Raw genomic sequence first — 16,799 nt, 5'->3', positions numbered from 1 at the left:
GGGAGCTATCTATTTTGCCTTGCCATAGACAATACAGGCAACTGGCGCATTGTTTTTTTAATTTTTTATTTTGTGATCAGTTTTCCTTGGGCTTTTTCACGAAACACACGTTCTGATATAGTCACAGCCGTGATTTAACCAGTTTTAGAAACGTCAGAGTGTTTTCTATCCACACATACTAATCATATGCATATACTATATTTTTAACAAAATGTTCGAAAAAGTAGGCCTAATGCTTAAGAGGTTTTAACAAAAGGCTAAGCTTGAGAGCTAATATATTTATGTCATTTCATTTGCGATTTTCATGAATAGTTAACGTTGCGTTATGCTAATGAGCTTACGGCTATAATTACACTCCTGGATACAGTTTTTTTTCGTAGCCAAACGTCATGAACAAAACGGAGCGATTTCTCCTACACAAATAATCTTTTTGGAAAAACTTTTTGCTATCTAACTGAGAGTCTCCTCATTGAAAACATCTGAAGTTCTTCAAAGGTAAAAGATTTTATTTTAATGCTTTTCTTGTTTTTGTGAAAATGTTGCATGCTGAATGCTAGGCTTATTGCTATGCTAGCTATCAGTACTCTTACACAAATGCTTGTTTAGCTATGGTTCAAAAGCATATTTAGAAAATCTGAGATGACAGTGTTGTTAACAAAAGGCTAAGCTTGAGAGCAAATATATTTATTTAATTTCATTTGCGATTTTCATGAATAGTTAACGTTGCGTTATGGTAATGAGCTTGAGGCTATAAATAGGATCCCGGATACGGAATTGCACGTCGCAACAGGTTAAAGACAGTACCGTACAGCCATCTTCATCGAACTGGCCAAGGCTTTCGACTCTGTCAATCACCACAGTCTTATCGGCAGACTCAATAACCTTGGTTTCTCTAATGACTGCCTCACCTGGTTCACTAACTACTTCTTAGATAGAGTTCAGTGTGTCAATTCGGAGGGCCTGTTGCCCGGACCTCTGGCAGTCTCTATGGGGGTGCCACAGGGTTCAATTCTCGGGCCGACTCTTTTCTCTGTATATGTCAATGATGTCGCTCTTGCTGCGGGTGATTCTCTACGCAGACACTATTCAGTATACATCTGGCCCTTCTTTGGACAATCCAAACGAGCTTCAATACCATACAACACTCCTTCCGTGGCCTCCAACTGCTCTTAAATGCTAATAAAACTAAATGCATGCTCTTCAACTGATCGCTGCCCACACCCGCCCGCCCGACTAGCATCCCTATTTTGGACGGTTCTGACTTAGAATATGTGGACAACTATAAATACCTACAGTGCCTTGCGAAAGTATTCGGCCCCCTTGAACTTGCGACCTTTTGCCACATTTCAGGCTTCAAACATAAAGATATAAAACTGTATTTTTTTGTGAAGAATCAACAACAAGTGGGACACAATCATGAAGTGGAACGACATTTATTGAATATTTCAAACATTTTTAACAAATCTAAAACTGAAAAATTGGGCGTGCAAAATGATTCAGCCCCTTTACTTTCAGTGCAGCAAACTCTCTCCAGAAGTTCAGTGAGGATCTCTGAATGATCCAATGTTGACCTAAATGACTAATGATGATAAATACAATCCACCTGTGTGTAATCAAGTCTCCGTATAAATGCACCTGCACTGTGATAGTCTCAGAGGTCCGTTAAAAGCGCAGAGAGCATCATGAAGAACAAGGAACACACCAGGCAGGTCCGAGATACTGTTGTGAAGAAGTTTAAAGCCGGATTTGGATACAAAAATCTTTAAACATGCTTTAAACATGCCATGGAGCACTGTGCAAGCGATAATATTGAAATGGAAGGAGTATCAGACCACTGCAAATCTACCAAGACCTGGCCGTCCCTCTAAACTTTCAGCTCATACAAGGAGAAGACTCATCAGAGATGCAGCCAAGAGGCCCATGATCACTCTGGATGAACTGCAGAGATCTACAGCTGAGGTGGGAGACTCTGTCCATAGGACAACAATCAGTCGTATATTGCACAAATCTGGCCTTTATGGAAGAGTGGCAAGAAGAAAGCCATTTCTTAAAGATATCCATAAAAAGTGTTGTTTAAAGTTTACCACAAGCCACCTGGGAGACACACCAAACATGTGGAAGAAGGTGCTCTGGTCAGATGAAACCAAAATTTAACTTTTTGGCAACAATGCAAAACGTTATGTTTGGCGTAAAAGCAACACAGCTCATCACCCTGAACACACCATCCCCACTGTCAAACATGGTGGTGGCAGCATCATGGTTTGGGCCTGCTTTTCTTCAGCAGGGACAGGGAAGATGGTTAAAATTGATGGGAAGATGGATGGAGCCAAATACAGGACCATTCTGGAAGAACCTGATGGAGTCTGCAAAAGACCTGAGACTGGGACGGAGATTTGTCTTCCAACAAGACAATGATCCAAAACATAAAGCAAAATCTACAATGGAATGGTTCAAAAATAAACATATCCAGGTGTTAGAATGGCCAAGTCAAAGTCCAGACCTGAATCCAATCGAGAATCTGTGGAAAGAACTGAAAACTGCTGTTCACAAATGCTCTCCATCCAACCTCACTGAGCTTGAGCTGTTTTGCAAGGAGGAATGGGAAACAATTTCAGTCTCTCGATGTGCAAAACTGATAGAGACATACCCCAAGCGACTTACAGCTGTAAATGCAGCAAAAGGTGGCGCTACAAAGTATTAAGTTAAGGGGGGTGAATAATTTTGCACGCCCAATTTTTCAGTTTTTGATTTGTTAAAAAAGTTTGAAATTTCCAATAAATGTCGTTCCACTTCATGATTGTGTCCCACTTGTTGTTGATTCTTCACAAAAAAATACAGTTTTATATCTTTATGTTTGAAGCCTGAAATGTGGCAAAAGGTCGCAAAGTTCAAGGGGACCGAATACTTTCGCAAGGCACTGTAGGAGTCTGGCTAGACTGTAAACTCTCCTTCCAGACTCATAATAAGCATCTCCAATCCAAAATTAAATTTAGAAATCAGCTTCCTATTTCGCAACAGCCTCCTTCACTCATGCTGCCAACATACCCTCGTAAAACTGACTATCCTTGACTTCGGCGATGTCATTTACAAATTAGCCTTCAACACCCTACTCAGCAAATTGATGCAGTCTATCACAGTGCCATCCGTTTTGTCACCAAAGTCCCATATACTACCCACCACTGCGACATGTATGCTCTCATTGGCTGGTCCTCGCTACATATTCGTCGCCAAACCCACTGGCTCCAGGTCATCTATAAGTCTTTGCTAGGTAAAGCTCTGCCTTATCTCAGCTCACTGGTCACCATAGCAACGCCCACCCGTAGCACGCGCTCCAGCAGGTATATTTCACTGGTCATCCCCAAAGTCAACACCTCCTTTGGCCGCCTTTCCTTCCAGTTCTCTGCTGCCAATGATTGGAACAAATTGCAAAAATCACTGAAGTTGGAGACTGATATCTCCCTCACTAACTTTAAGCATCAGCTGTCAGAGCAGCTTACTGATCACTGCAGCTGTACACAGCCCATCTGTAGATAGCCTATCCAACCAACTTACTACCTCGTCCCTTTTTTTGTTTGTTTATCTGCTCTTTTGCACACCAATATTTCTACCTGCACATCCTCATTTGCACATCTATCACTCCAGTGTAAATTGCTAAATTGTAATTACTTCGCCACTATGGCCTATTTATTGCCTTACCTCCTTACTTCATTTGCACACACTGCAAACAGATTTTTCTATTGTGTAATTGACTGTACGTTTGTTTATCCCATGTGTAACCCTGTGTTGTTTTTTGTTGCACTGCTTTGCTTTATCTAGGCCAGGTCACAGTTGTAAATGAGAACTTGTTCTCAACTGGCCTACCTGGTTAAATAAAGGTGAAATAAAACAAATGAGAAGCATCAAACTGTAGCTCTGTATGTAGTGAAACATAAGCAGTGTTTTTCAAAGACACTCCCTCTCTTTCCCTTCCTCCCAAAAGTGTTTCTTTCAAATCTATCCATCTCTGTCAATCTTTCCTAAGAGTACAATCTCGTGACTGCTTGTCTGTCTGTACTGTAGCTCATCTTCGCATGAAACTACTAAACTACCCTTCCACTGTCTGACAGAGAGAGAGAAAGAGAGCGAAAGACAGAGAGAAAGAGAGAGAGATGGCTCAAGAGCTCTAATTGCAGAGTGAATGAGGCAGCCCCAGAGAAGGGCTGATTAGGAGGGCTACTGAATACCCCAGGGAAATGGGTCACCTCCAGTGTGGTGCGAGTTGCCTGCCCGCCCGCTTCTCCAGCACAGCGCAGGGTGAAAAGTAAATTACACGCCACAGGCAGTGGGGCCTGGTAGGACACTGGGAGGCAGGGGTGCTGTGGTGGGTACTGGGTACGGTACCGGAGGGGTAGAGGGTGGGACGGGGAGGAGGAAGTGGACAATGTCACGACTCCAGAGAGATCTACGATGAGTGTAAGTAAACGTTGATGGAGATGTGGTCCACCTCTTTCTCAATTAACATTCTGCCCACTTCCATTTGCCAAGAGTTGTGACCAATATTCCCTCTAATATTTTCTGGCACTGAGCAAATTTCAGGTCTGCTGAGCACAAACATGAACCTTGTGAAATTTGTGTGCAACTTCCGGCGCTCGTTTACTGTGAACATTGAGGCTGTACCCGCTTTGATTTACTGTTTTGGTAGCCAAGTAGGCTACTGTGTCTATTTGATCATAATGTAGGCCTACCACAAAAAAAAATATGGAGAAAATGCATTACATAACATATTAACATGTAAATAGCGGTTCTGCCATTCAGCCTACAGTAGCAGCCCCAATATGTGGTGTTCAATGTCGGCCTACATGCAGGGATGGACATTAATCTGTTTATCCACTTGTCCTTCAGACTGAACATTTTGTTGTGTTGTTTGATGCAAGAAACCATACCATTACCATTATTACCAAACCATACCATTATCACAGAGAATCAGACAAATTATGCTACCCTCGACCTATTGGTTACATAGCATATTCAAGCCTGTCTCAAAATACAACACTGCCCCTTTAAAACATAAAAAAAGCTCTTTACCTGACTCGCTTTCAAAGATGGCTAGAAATGCTCTTGGAGGAAGCAATAACTCCCACATTGCTGACTACAAATCAGCTATAACTGGGCTAATAACTAACTAATTAGCAAAGAAAATGAACAAATGTGCACACATGGCTACATGCAGCTCTTGCTTTGATCTCAAAACAAGCACATAATAATCGCGACCGCTCATGCTGTAAAACAGTCTGGTTCAAAGTGAATGGCACAAATCCATATATGGAAATGGTCTATTTGCATATTCTGTAGGTCTGCTGCAGCTCTGAGTGGTTATGGCACACCGGTCTGTGTAGAGTACAGCCCTGAGTGGTTATGGCACACCGGTCTGTGTAGAGTACAGCCCTGAGTGGTTATGGCACACCGGTCTGTGTAGAGTACAGCCCTGAGTGGTTATGGCACACCGGTCTGTGTAGAGTACAGCCCTGAGTGGTTATGGCACACCGGTCTGTGTAGAGTACAGCTCTGAGTGGTTATGGCACACCGGTCTGTGTAGAGTACAGCCCTGAGTGGTTATGGCACACCGGTCTGTGTAGAGTACAGCTCTGAGTGGTTATGGCACACCGGTCTGTGTAGAGTACAGCCCTGAGTGGTTTTGGCGCACCGGTCTGTATAGAGTACAACCCTCGTGCCTGTCAATGCAATAGAATCCGACTCAGATGCACTCTGCCTCATAGTTAGTTTTAGATACGAAGTCTTGCATATTTTGTTTTGGTATGTTGCATTGAAAGTGGCTAATAATGTGTTGATTGAATCACAATTCCCACAGTAAAGGGAAGCGTTGATAGTGTTAACTAATGGGGAAAACTCTAGAAAGTTGAGTGAAGTTCAGTCCCTTGGAAGCTCCGTGCAGCTTAGAGGGAACATTGGTTGTGACTCAGCAAGGCTATGAGAGCTCCAGAAATCCCTGAGGTTGAACCACCTCCTTGAACTGCTCTCCAGCATACCAACCAACCAAATAACCAGCCTGCCAGCAGCCTAATGGTCCCATAGCACCTACATGGCACTGGCCGAAATTGAAATTAGAGACAAAAAAAAAACTTGCCCATGAACTCACCTCTTCAGCAGAGTATAAATGATGAAATCCAACGTCATTGAACTTCACATCCTGCAAGACAAAAAAGGAGAAAAGAGTCAAATATGTAATGGAATTCATTGATGTAAAGCAGCCGCAAACTGTTAGGGTATTGATGCAGTTTAGAGACGAAATGTTAATGCAGATCGAACGAGAGAGAAACAGAACGAGAAATACAAGAGACAAACAGAGAAAGGGTGCCCAGGAACTGCTGGAGATGTAGCCAACATTGTAATAGCACGGCTATGTGTGTGTGTGTGTGTGTGTGTGTGTGTGTGTGTGTGTGTGTGTGTGTGTGTGTGTGTGCGTTGAGAAAATTAGCATGAATGATTTAGGGTGGAGGATGGGGCCCAAACGAGCAGCTCTCTCATGACTGATGATGTTTGTGTGTTTGAGAGCCATTAGGCAGCTGTTTACAGGCATGACGCTATGCAGGGATGGGGGAGGGAGAGAGAGAGTAGCTTGTGTCGTTTGCAAAGGTAGGTCTGAGTGTCTCTTGATCATGTGTCTGTGTATGGGAGCCAAAATGCATTACTGTTTACCCAACCCATGGTACGACACCTTGCAATGAGGACTTTGAACTGAGGGACATTCTCTGACTTTCCACTCAATCAGATCAGTAACATTAGCTGTGTGTGTGTGTGTGTGTGTGTGTGTGTGTGTGTGTGTGTGTGTGTGTGTGTGTGTGTGTGTGTGTGTGTGTGTGTGTGTGTGTGTGTGTGTGTGTGTGTGTGTGTGTGTGTGTGTGTGTGTGTGTGTGTGTGTGTGTGTGTGTGTGTGTGTGTGTGTGTGTGTGTGTGTGTGTGTGTGTGTGTGTGTGTGTGTGTGTGTGTGTGTGTGTGTAAGGTAGAACAACAAGTTCAGCCAGAAACAACAAGAGAGAAATAGAGAAAAATTGTCTCTGTTTCTCTCTATCACAGTTCTGACTCGAAACAAAACAGCCTCAAACCAGCCTCCCACGTTAACATGAGTCATATAAAGAATGACCCAGTGCAACAAACAAACAAGTGTCTAAAATGTCTTACTGGGCACAGACAGACAGACAGGCAGGCAGGCAGGCAGACAGACAGACAGGCAGACAGACAGACAGACAGACAGACAGACAGACAGACAGACAGACACAGGGAAAACACACTGAGGTAGAAAAGGAATAATAGAAACTCAACTATATGTGAAGATTTCTCTTGGCCCGTCTACATTTATGTCTCAACAGTGTCCGACTGATGATCTCTGTGACTTGATATTGTCATGAGGTATATCTGTACTAAACTATATCTGTACTAAAAAGCACTATCAGTTTTTTTTAAAGGAGTCAAGCAATCTCCACTGATACCACCCATTTCGAATGCATTTTCACCATGAGAAGCACACCATCAATGACCTACCTACCTACACAACTGGTTTATAGGATTTCACTGCAAAAAGTGGGGCTACAGTACATTACCTTTTTAGAGTTCAATTGGGTCCCTCTTATTTTCTGAGTGAAAATGAGAGCCCGTCAACGCAGAGCGACCTGAGCATGGCAACAAGGATAGGGTTAATAATGGCCACTGGTTCCCTGTCCATTTAACAACTAGACGAATGTTGGGAGAGACAAACAGACGAGACAGACTGAGGCTTCCTTGTTTCAGATAAGTGTCTCCTCATTGTTTTTCGGGTGCGAGAGGGGGCGAGCAGGCAGGTGGGCGGGCAGGGGGCGGTGCGGTGGTTTGTGGTTAGCGGGGGCAGGGAGTTGTGAGGCTAGGTGATACAGACAGAGACAGCCAGCCCTATTTTCATAATCTCTGTTGACAAAACAGAAGAGCAGTGCGGCCTGGCCAGATCATGTAAAACTCCAGTAGGAACACAACAGACAGACCTGCAGTCTACAGCCATGCTGACGTAGTCAATGACTGGCTGTAGTCAGGTTGGTGACCTCCACTGTAATTAGCCCACGTTGGGACAAAGTTAGGAAAAATTCATAATACATAATGCATTGGGTTGATACTAGAGAATGGTTGATATACAGGACTGACTGAGGCATCATGGGTAGAGGAGTCTTCCTGCTGATCTAAAACAGTGTGACATGAAGCAGCAGAATCCCAGACTCACCTGCAGATCCCCCACTCCTCTTCTCTACCCTCTCCTTTCCATAACCATTCTCGTCTCCTCCCTATCCACCTCCTCTCCTCTAAATAATATCCTTCTCTCCTCCCTCTCCTGCCCTGATTTACTCATCTCCTCCCCTCCTCTCTCAATACCACCTATGTACTATAGACATAATCTCACTCAACACCACCTCTTCCTACACCACCACCATCCCTCTCTTCTCCATAATCATCCATCCCCTGCCTCCCCGCCTCCTGTGTGTGTGTGTGTGTGTGTGTGTGTGTGTGTGTGTGTGTGTGTGTGTGTGTGTGTGTGTGTGTGTGTGTGTGTGTGTGTGTGTGTGTGTGTGTGTGTGTGTGTGTGTGTGTGTGTGTGTGTGTGTGTTGCTGTCACCTGCAGACTAGGGTACAGATAAATGCTTTTTCCTGTCTCTATGGGAGGCAGAGCAGGGGCAATAATTTGATTTCTCCTGCTGTCTCCCCAGCAGCCTCTTTCTCGCTCACTCTCCACCTTTCCATCTCAGCCTCTCTCTATCTCCACCTTTCTATCTCTCCACCTTTCTCTCTCTCTCTCTCTACCTCTAAATCTAAATCTCCCTCGCTCTTCCCTCTTTTTACCTCTCTACATCTCCCACCCCCTGCTTTCTCTTGCTTAAACCTGTACCATTGAAATTCAATATGACAAATCCAAAATGGCTCCCAAAGCAATGGACCTTCGCTCTAAATTACCATATCCGTTCGAGTTGCTCAATTTCTATGGTCTGGCCAGGGGGATCAGAAAGAATGTTGTGTTCCAGAACAGATGAGCAAAAATAAAAAAAAGTGTTCCACAACAGATAAGCAAAAAGTAAACATTTGAACTCCTTCTACAACAAACGATAGTCCACCAAAACAGGTAACCATACCAACAGCCGTGTGATGACGTGACCCACCTTGTGACGGAGCCTAGAGTGGACGAGACAATTTCTCTCCTGCAGATAATGGTCCTGGACTGGTCTACTGGTATTCTACCCTGGAGTATATAGAACACAGACACACGCACGCACATGCACACACACACACACACACACACACACACACACACACACACACACACACACACACACACACACACACACACACACACACACACACACACACACACACACACACACACACACACACACACACACACACACACACACACACACACACACACACACACACACACACACAGGGCTTGGTATTAATGAAGTTGTTAAATGACAGCCCAAGAGACAGCATTAACATGAGGAGCAGAAGACATGAGGGAGGCAGCCTGGGTCTGGGTCTGGGTCTGAGAACAGGGACATTTCACTGTGTGATTTCAGTTAGAGAACGTGCACACACAACATCCTTATTCCGAAAAAGGATGTTGTGATATGAGTTGGAAGGAAGTCCAGAAGTATTAGAGCGAGACTAGGACATGGTGACTAGACCAGCCACGTGTGTTTCCGCGTGTTCATTTTTTCCATCCGCACCAGACGTGATCATGACACGCAGGTGAAAATATCAAATCCAACTGTGAACTAACTTTATTAATTTGGGGACAGGTCGAAACACACGTGAAACTAGGGCTGACCCCATGTTGTCGACTGGTCGATTGCTTGGTCGATAGGCTGATGGTCGACAGGTCGAGCAGTGGCAAATACATATAAAACAATTATGGCACAGGACAGGAGACACCAGTCTGATTCACGATTGTCTGAGTTGACTAATCCATTGCTGAGGCCACAGGGACGGCACACCAGTATCATCAGTAGTACATTTACAGTTAATTCCCATCCTTTCTAATATACATTTGTTTGGTTATGGTCATTTCTGTTATTGCGTTCAATATATTATTATTCCAGTCTTACTGTTGTCATTTTAGGAGTTGACACGTTGTTTGAAGAGCGCACACCCTAGGCTACATTTATTTATTTCATTTTGTTTGGAGCGCTCCTGTCAATCTTGGAAACGCATCTGATAATACATAGAAGTATGCCTAGGCTACCTGGCCTGCATGCAAATGTAGGCCTATTAATGTGCCCATTTGGGGATCTGATAGTATTTCTGATTGTCTTAACTCACCATCCCTGTGGAGATTCTCAAAGTAATTTTTTCTTTGCCTCTAACAGTAAGTAAACAACCGTAAAATCGCCCAACCCTAGAGTGTACATGTGTGCGTTTGTGAGCGCATGCCTGTGTGTGTATGTTTGTGAGCGCGTGTCTGTCTGTGTGTGTGTGTGTTTGAGAGCGCGTGCCTGTGTGCCATGCATCATCCAGCCTGACCGTTGGCTGCACCCCGTGATGAGGAACAGATGGGGGCTGTCAGGGGGTCGCTAGTTTGGGTGATGTATGGGCCCTCACAAACCAACAAAGGCCCTCCTTCAGCCGATGTGTTCCCTACTAATTGAGAGGGGAGAAAAATAGAAAAGGAGTGAGAGAAAGAGTGATTGCTTAAACAGAGTGGATTTATGGCATGTCCGTGACAAAGGGGAACTTCCAGTGAGAGTTTAAGGGGCGGGAACAGATAGGCCTTCAGTGGATCATTAATGTGTCATTGTGCTCGAATTAGTAAAGCCGTTCAGAACAGAGCTAATAATACTAGTTAACTGCATGTGGTGCTTGTATAAACGTTCGGCCTTGACTATAAGAGCATTGAGAATGAGGTTAAGATGCATTGAGTGTGTGTGTGTTCAGCTCATAGGCACTGAGGCACGCTCTCGCCAAGGCCTTTTCCAGTCCCTCTCTCCTGCCCTCATCTCCTATTCTTCACTCTCTTAGCTCGTTCTACTTCTCAATTGCACCTTGCAGAAAAGAGTGCCTTTGATTTAACTATAAAACAGACTGTGTGTGTGTGCGCGCGTGTGTATGTGCATGAAGCCGCTGCAGCAGCATATACAGTGGGGCAAAAAAGTATTTAGTCAGCCACCAACTGTGCAAGTTCTCCCACTTAAAAAGATGAGAAAGGCCTGTAATTTGCATCATAGGTACACTTCAACTATGCCAGACAAAATGAGAAAAAAAATCCAGAAAATCACATTGTACGGTTTTTTATGAATTTATTTGCAAAATACAGGTAACGAGTGGAGGACAGAGGAGCCTCTTAAAAAAGAAGTTACAGGTCTGTGAGAGCCAGAAATCTTGCTTGTTTGTAGGTGACCAAATACTTGTTTTCCACCATAATTTGCATTAAATTCATTAAAAATCCTACAATGTGATTCTCTGGATTTGTTTTCTCATTTTGTCTGTCATAGTTGAAGTGTACCTATGATGATGAAAATTACAGGCCTCTCTCATCTTTTTAAGTGGGAGAACTTGCACAATTTGTGGCTGACTAAATACTTTTTTGCCCCACTGTAACCAAACAAATCACAAAATCATTCACATCATCTCACCTTGGTCTCGTTAAACAAACACCATTGAATTCCAAAGTGATTTTAAGACAGATAAATGATTGTTCTCCTCAATAATTACAGTCTTTCCAGTGGGTCTGCCTGTCAGCCACGTCTGGCCTCAACAACATAACCCAAGTCTCAGCTAAAGAATGGAGAGAATGTGGAAGAGGAGGGGAGGGGAGGAGAGAGATGACTTGGATCGTTTACGTTTGTCTATCCCATGTGTAACTCTGTGTTGTTTGTGTCGCACTGCTTTGCTTTATCTTGGCCAGGTCGCGGTTGTAAATTAGAACTTGTTCTCAAATGGTCTACCTGGTTAAATAAAGGTGAAATAAAAAAAATATATAAAAAAATCTCAGACTGGAACTGAGGGGAAATCTGGAGAGCCAATTGGAGAGTCTGACAGTAAGTGGCAGGCAGGCTACAGATGCAACAGGAAAGCATAGTCTGTCTGTCCCTGGAAAGGAGCTAGTGTTAGAATGGGAAGATCAGTCACAGTCAATGGAAGTCTATGTGCTGTTTACACCTGGGAGTCTTTCTGCAGTGCGTATGCAGAGCAAAAGGTGAAGCCTGTGGCATGATGTCGCATAACGGCAGGCAGGCAGCAGACACACCCTCATTCAAAACACATTCATAACATAACAGCCACTCAGGTCAATGCAACTGTAGCTTTAGGGCAGAGCACATTTGTGTAGAGAGCAAACTACATAGGAAGAGGGGCCAATGATTCTCTAGCACATACAGTAACAAACTCACCCATTCTGTCTCTCTGCTAACTCAATGTTTGTTTATTTTTCTAATTTTCCTTCTACCTCTTTCACTGAGTATTTTTTCCTGTTCCCCTGTCCATCCCTCCCTTCCTGCATTCATCTCTTTCTTCTCTCCTTCTCGCCATCTCATTTCTGTCCTTTATAGTGGAACTATGTATGTTTCTCTTTTTGTCGGTTTCTGTGTTCTCTGTGTTCTAGCCCAGAATAAGGGAGACAGTGTCTGCATCAGCCAGCACACACAAACAGCCCAGTAAGGCCCACATACAGCTACACTGTGTGTGTGTGTATGTGTACGTGTGAGAACTCTGGGTGACTCTGCTTTAGCTGAGCACCAGTCCACTCCAACTGAACCGGCACTTACACACTAGCAGAATAGGAACCAAGCCACATCTTGGCACCTCGCCTCCCCTTAACAAATCACACCACAGAGGCTAATAAAGAAAAAAAAGCCAACAGACCAGCTCAGCTCCACAAAAACATTCTTAAAATCAATGCTCTCTCCCGTTCATAAAAATGGACCACTGACTCTCAATTCACCACACGAGACGTGGGTGACCATCTCCATGGTACTGTGTACCTAATTCCGGCCAATCAGAAAGGGAGTAGCATCATTTGGCGAGACAGTTAGTGCCTTCATTGGATGCTTTTCTTGAGTAGTCTATTCAGTGTGAACAAATGAACACTGCAGAGAGCAAAGATTTTATTCTGACTAACTCCATGTTTAGAACAAACGCTATAACCAGAAGAGCCACTCCTATGAGAAGGAGCAGGGGGAGATAAAAAGGGACAAAACTGGTCCCAGATCTGTATGTGCCTTAGTCAACTTCTCTGAACGTCATTGCTATGCCATAAGATCTGATCTAGGACATGGTTAAAATAACTCTTCTCCCAGGCGGTCCTGAGAACAGAAGTCACGCTGCTAGCAGGCAGCAACCCAGGGTGTCTATTGTGGCTGCCATCAACCATCCATTTACACTGCATTCGGAAAGTATTCATACCCCTTGACTCTTTCCAAATGTTGATACATTACAGCCTTATTCTAAAACAGATTAAATTGTTCATTCCCTCATCAATCTACACACAATATCTCCATAATGACAAAGGAGAAACTGGTCTTTACCTTTTTTTTATCATTTATTGCAAATAAAAAACATTTACATAAGTATTCAGACCCTTTACTAAGTACTTTGTTGACGCACCTTTTGCAGTGATTACCAACTCAAGTCTTCTTGGGTGTGACGCTACAAGCTTGGCACACCTGTATTTGGGGAGTTTCTCCCATTCGTCTCTGAAGATCCTCTCAAGCTTTGTCAGGTTGTATGGGGAGCGTCGCTGCACAGCTATTTTCAGGTCTCTCCAGAGATGTTGGACTGGTTTCAAGTCTGGGATCTGGCTGGGCCACTCAAGGACATTCAGAGACTTGTCCCGAAGCCACTCCCGCGTTGTCTTGGCTGTGTGATTAGGGTCGTTGTCCTGTTGGAAGGAGAACCTTCGCCCCCCGTCTGAGGTCCTGAGCAGGTTTTCATCAAGGATCTCTCTGTACTTTGCTCCATTCAGCTTTCCCTCAATCCTGACTTGTCTCCCAGGCCCTGGTGCTGAAAAACATCCCTATTGCATGATGCTGCCACCACCATGCTTCACCATAGGGATGGTGCCAGGTGTCCTCCAGGCGTGAAGCTTGGCATTCATGCCAAAGAGTTCAATCTTGGTTTCAGAGTCCTTTAGGTGCCATTTGGCAAACTCCAAGCAGGCTGTCCTGTACCTTTTACTGAGGAGTGGCTTCTGTCTGGCCACTCTACCATAAAGGCCTGATTGGTGGCATGTTACAGAGATGGTTGTCCTTCTAGAAGGTTCTCCCATCTCCACAGACGAACTCTGGAGCTCTGTCACAGAGTGACCATCGAGTTCTTGGTTACCTCCCTGACCACGACCCTTCTCCACCAATTACTCAGTTTGGCCTGGCGGCCAGCTCTAGGACGAATATTGCTGATATTGTATTGTATATTGTATATTGTAGATTGAGTGACTTTAGATATTTTTGTCATATGTTACTTTAATACTGAAGTATAATTACAAGCATTTCATAAGTGTCAAAGGCTTTTATTGACAATTACATGAAGTTGATGCAAAGAGTCAATATTTGCAGTGTTGACCCTTCTTTTTCAAGACCTCTGCAATCCACCCTGGCATGCTGTCAATTATCTTCTGGGCCACATCCTGACTGATGGCAGTCAATTCTTGCATAATCAATGCTTGGAGTTTGCCAGAATTTGTGGGGTTTTGTTTGCCCACCTGCATCTTGAAGATTGACCACAAGTTCTCAATGGGATTAAGGTCTGGGGAGTTTCCTGGCCATGGACCCAAAATATTGTTGTTTTGTTCCCCGAGCCACTTAGTTATCACTTTTTCCTTATGGCAAGGTGCTCCATCATGCTGGAAAAGGCATTGTTCGTCACCAAACTGTTCCTGGATGGTTGGGAGAAGTTGCTCTCGGAGGATGTGTTGGTACCATTCTTTATTCATGGCTGTGTTCTTAGGCAAAATTGTGAGTGAGCCCACTTCCTTGGCTGAGAAGCAATCCCACACATGAATGGTCTCAGGATGCTTTACTGTTGGCATGACACAGGACTGATGGTAGCGCTCACCTTTTTTCCGGATGCCCCAAACAATCGGAGTCCTATCCCTGTACCTTTTGCAGAATATCAGTCTGTCCCTGATGTTTTTCCTGGAGAGAAGTGGCTTCTTTGCTGCCCTTCTTGACACCAGGCCATCCTCCAAAAGTATTCGCCTCACTGGGTGTGCAGATGCACTCACACCTACCTGCTGCCATTCCCGAGCAAGCTCTGTACTGGTGGTCCCCCGATCCCGCAGCTGAATCAACTTTAGGAGACGGTCCTGGCGCTTGCTGGACTTTCTTGGGCGCCCTGAAGCCTTCTTCACAACAATTGAACCGCTCTCCTTGAAGTTCTTGATGATCCGATAAATGGTTGATTTAGGTGCAATCTTACTGGCAGCAATATCCTTGCCTGTGAAGCCCTTTTGTGCAAAGCAATGATGATGGCACGTGTTTACTTGCAGGTAACCATGGTTGACAGAGGAAGAACAATGATTCCAAGCACCACCCTCCTTTTGAAGCTTCCAGCCTGTTATTCGAACTCAATTAGCATGACAGAGTGATCTCCAGGCTTGTCATCATCAACACTCACACCTGTGCTAATGAGAGAATCACTGACATGATGTCAGCTGGTCCTTTTGTGGCAGGGCTGAAATGCAGTGGAAATGTTTTTGGGGGATTCATCCCATTTGCATGGCAAAGAGGGACTTTGCAATTATTTGCATTTCATCTGATCACTCTTCATAACATTCTGGAGTATATGCAAATTGCCATCATACAACATGAGGCAGCAGACTTTGTGAAAATTCATATTTGTTTCATTCTCAAAACTTTTGGCCACGACCGTACATATACAAAAAATAAAAATAGGCCTTTGCATGAGTCATCCCTTCCAAGAACTTACAGTACCTACCGCAACTCCAGCAGCCCTAACCTATCTCAACAGTCAAGTTATTTATATACAGTGGGGTCCAAAATTATTAAACCCACCATTGGTGAATTCTACTTTCCTGTTATCTGACCATATCACTGTCTGGAGTTTGCTAAAGAACAACGGCATCATTAACCTTTTTTCTTTTTGCCCCCAATTTCTTGGTATCCAATTGGTACAGTCCCTTTATCAAGGGATCCAATCATTTTTGACCCCACTGTATATACAGAGAAGACTCCAAGTGCATCTATCAGTCCTAAGTCGCGAAACAGTTTGGTGGTAGAAACTCTGCAGAAATAGAATAGTTTTGTAGTCAGATATTACTGTTGTCATCCTACACGCAAAAGCAAAAGGTCTATCCACAACAGGATAAGTAAGTCATTGAGCTTATCTACAATCCGATTGGCTAGTTTACTAGCCACCTTGGCTTCCAAATAATGGGGCAGCTGGAGTTCAACTGTCACAAGAGTTGCTGAAGCCACTGACTGCGGTCCAAACTAATCCAGTTTGTAGAGTAGTGCAACAATAGAACTGCACTGAGCCAAACCTGATGTTAGCCATGTGCTGAGCATTTGAATGTGCACAGTGCTGCTAGTGCCAACACCTGCACTGTTACAGACTGTGGAAGGGGGGTGGAGGGGAGAGAGAGAGAAAGAGCAAGAGAATAACTGTTGGAGAAAGGGACACATTCCAGTGTGTAATTTGGGACTGTCTGTCTGTAAAGTTGCTCAGGAGCCACAAACAGAGCCAAGATAAGATAAGGAGGGCAAAAACACACGTCCTCAGCTGTCACCTTCAGCTGAACCCTGAAGAACAACAACCGAGAGTGTGACGAGACACGT

The 16,799-nt window shown here is 44.2% G+C and overlaps 1 protein-coding gene across 4 annotated transcripts in view; it reads right to left on the bottom strand.

The window, feature by feature from the left end:
- LOC118359660 (nuclear receptor coactivator 3-like) overlaps positions 1-16,799 on the bottom strand; it is a 126,089-nt gene that overhangs the window by 43,878 nt on the left and 65,412 nt on the right. For 2 of the 4 annotated variants that reach the window (XM_052482026.1, XM_052482025.1), the window contains 2 exons: positions 9,174-9,253; positions 6,137-6,187 (listed from right to left, as the gene is read on the bottom strand). The gene's annotated coding sequence lies outside the window, so the exon portion shown is untranslated. Of the gene's footprint in view, positions 1-6,136; positions 6,188-7,598; positions 7,668-9,173; positions 9,254-16,799 lie in introns of all 4 variants that reach the window. The other 2 variants (XM_052482028.1, XM_052482027.1) reach the window with 2 other exon arrangements.

Source organism: Oncorhynchus keta, chromosome 27 (genome assembly GCF_023373465.1).
Source record: "Oncorhynchus keta strain PuntledgeMale-10-30-2019 chromosome 27, Oket_V2, whole genome shotgun sequence".
NCBI classification, from domain to species: domain Eukaryota; kingdom Metazoa; phylum Chordata; class Actinopteri; order Salmoniformes; family Salmonidae; genus Oncorhynchus; species Oncorhynchus keta.
The sequence above is the reverse complement of the archived record's forward strand: the minus strand, read 5'-3'. Positions and strand labels throughout refer to the sequence as shown.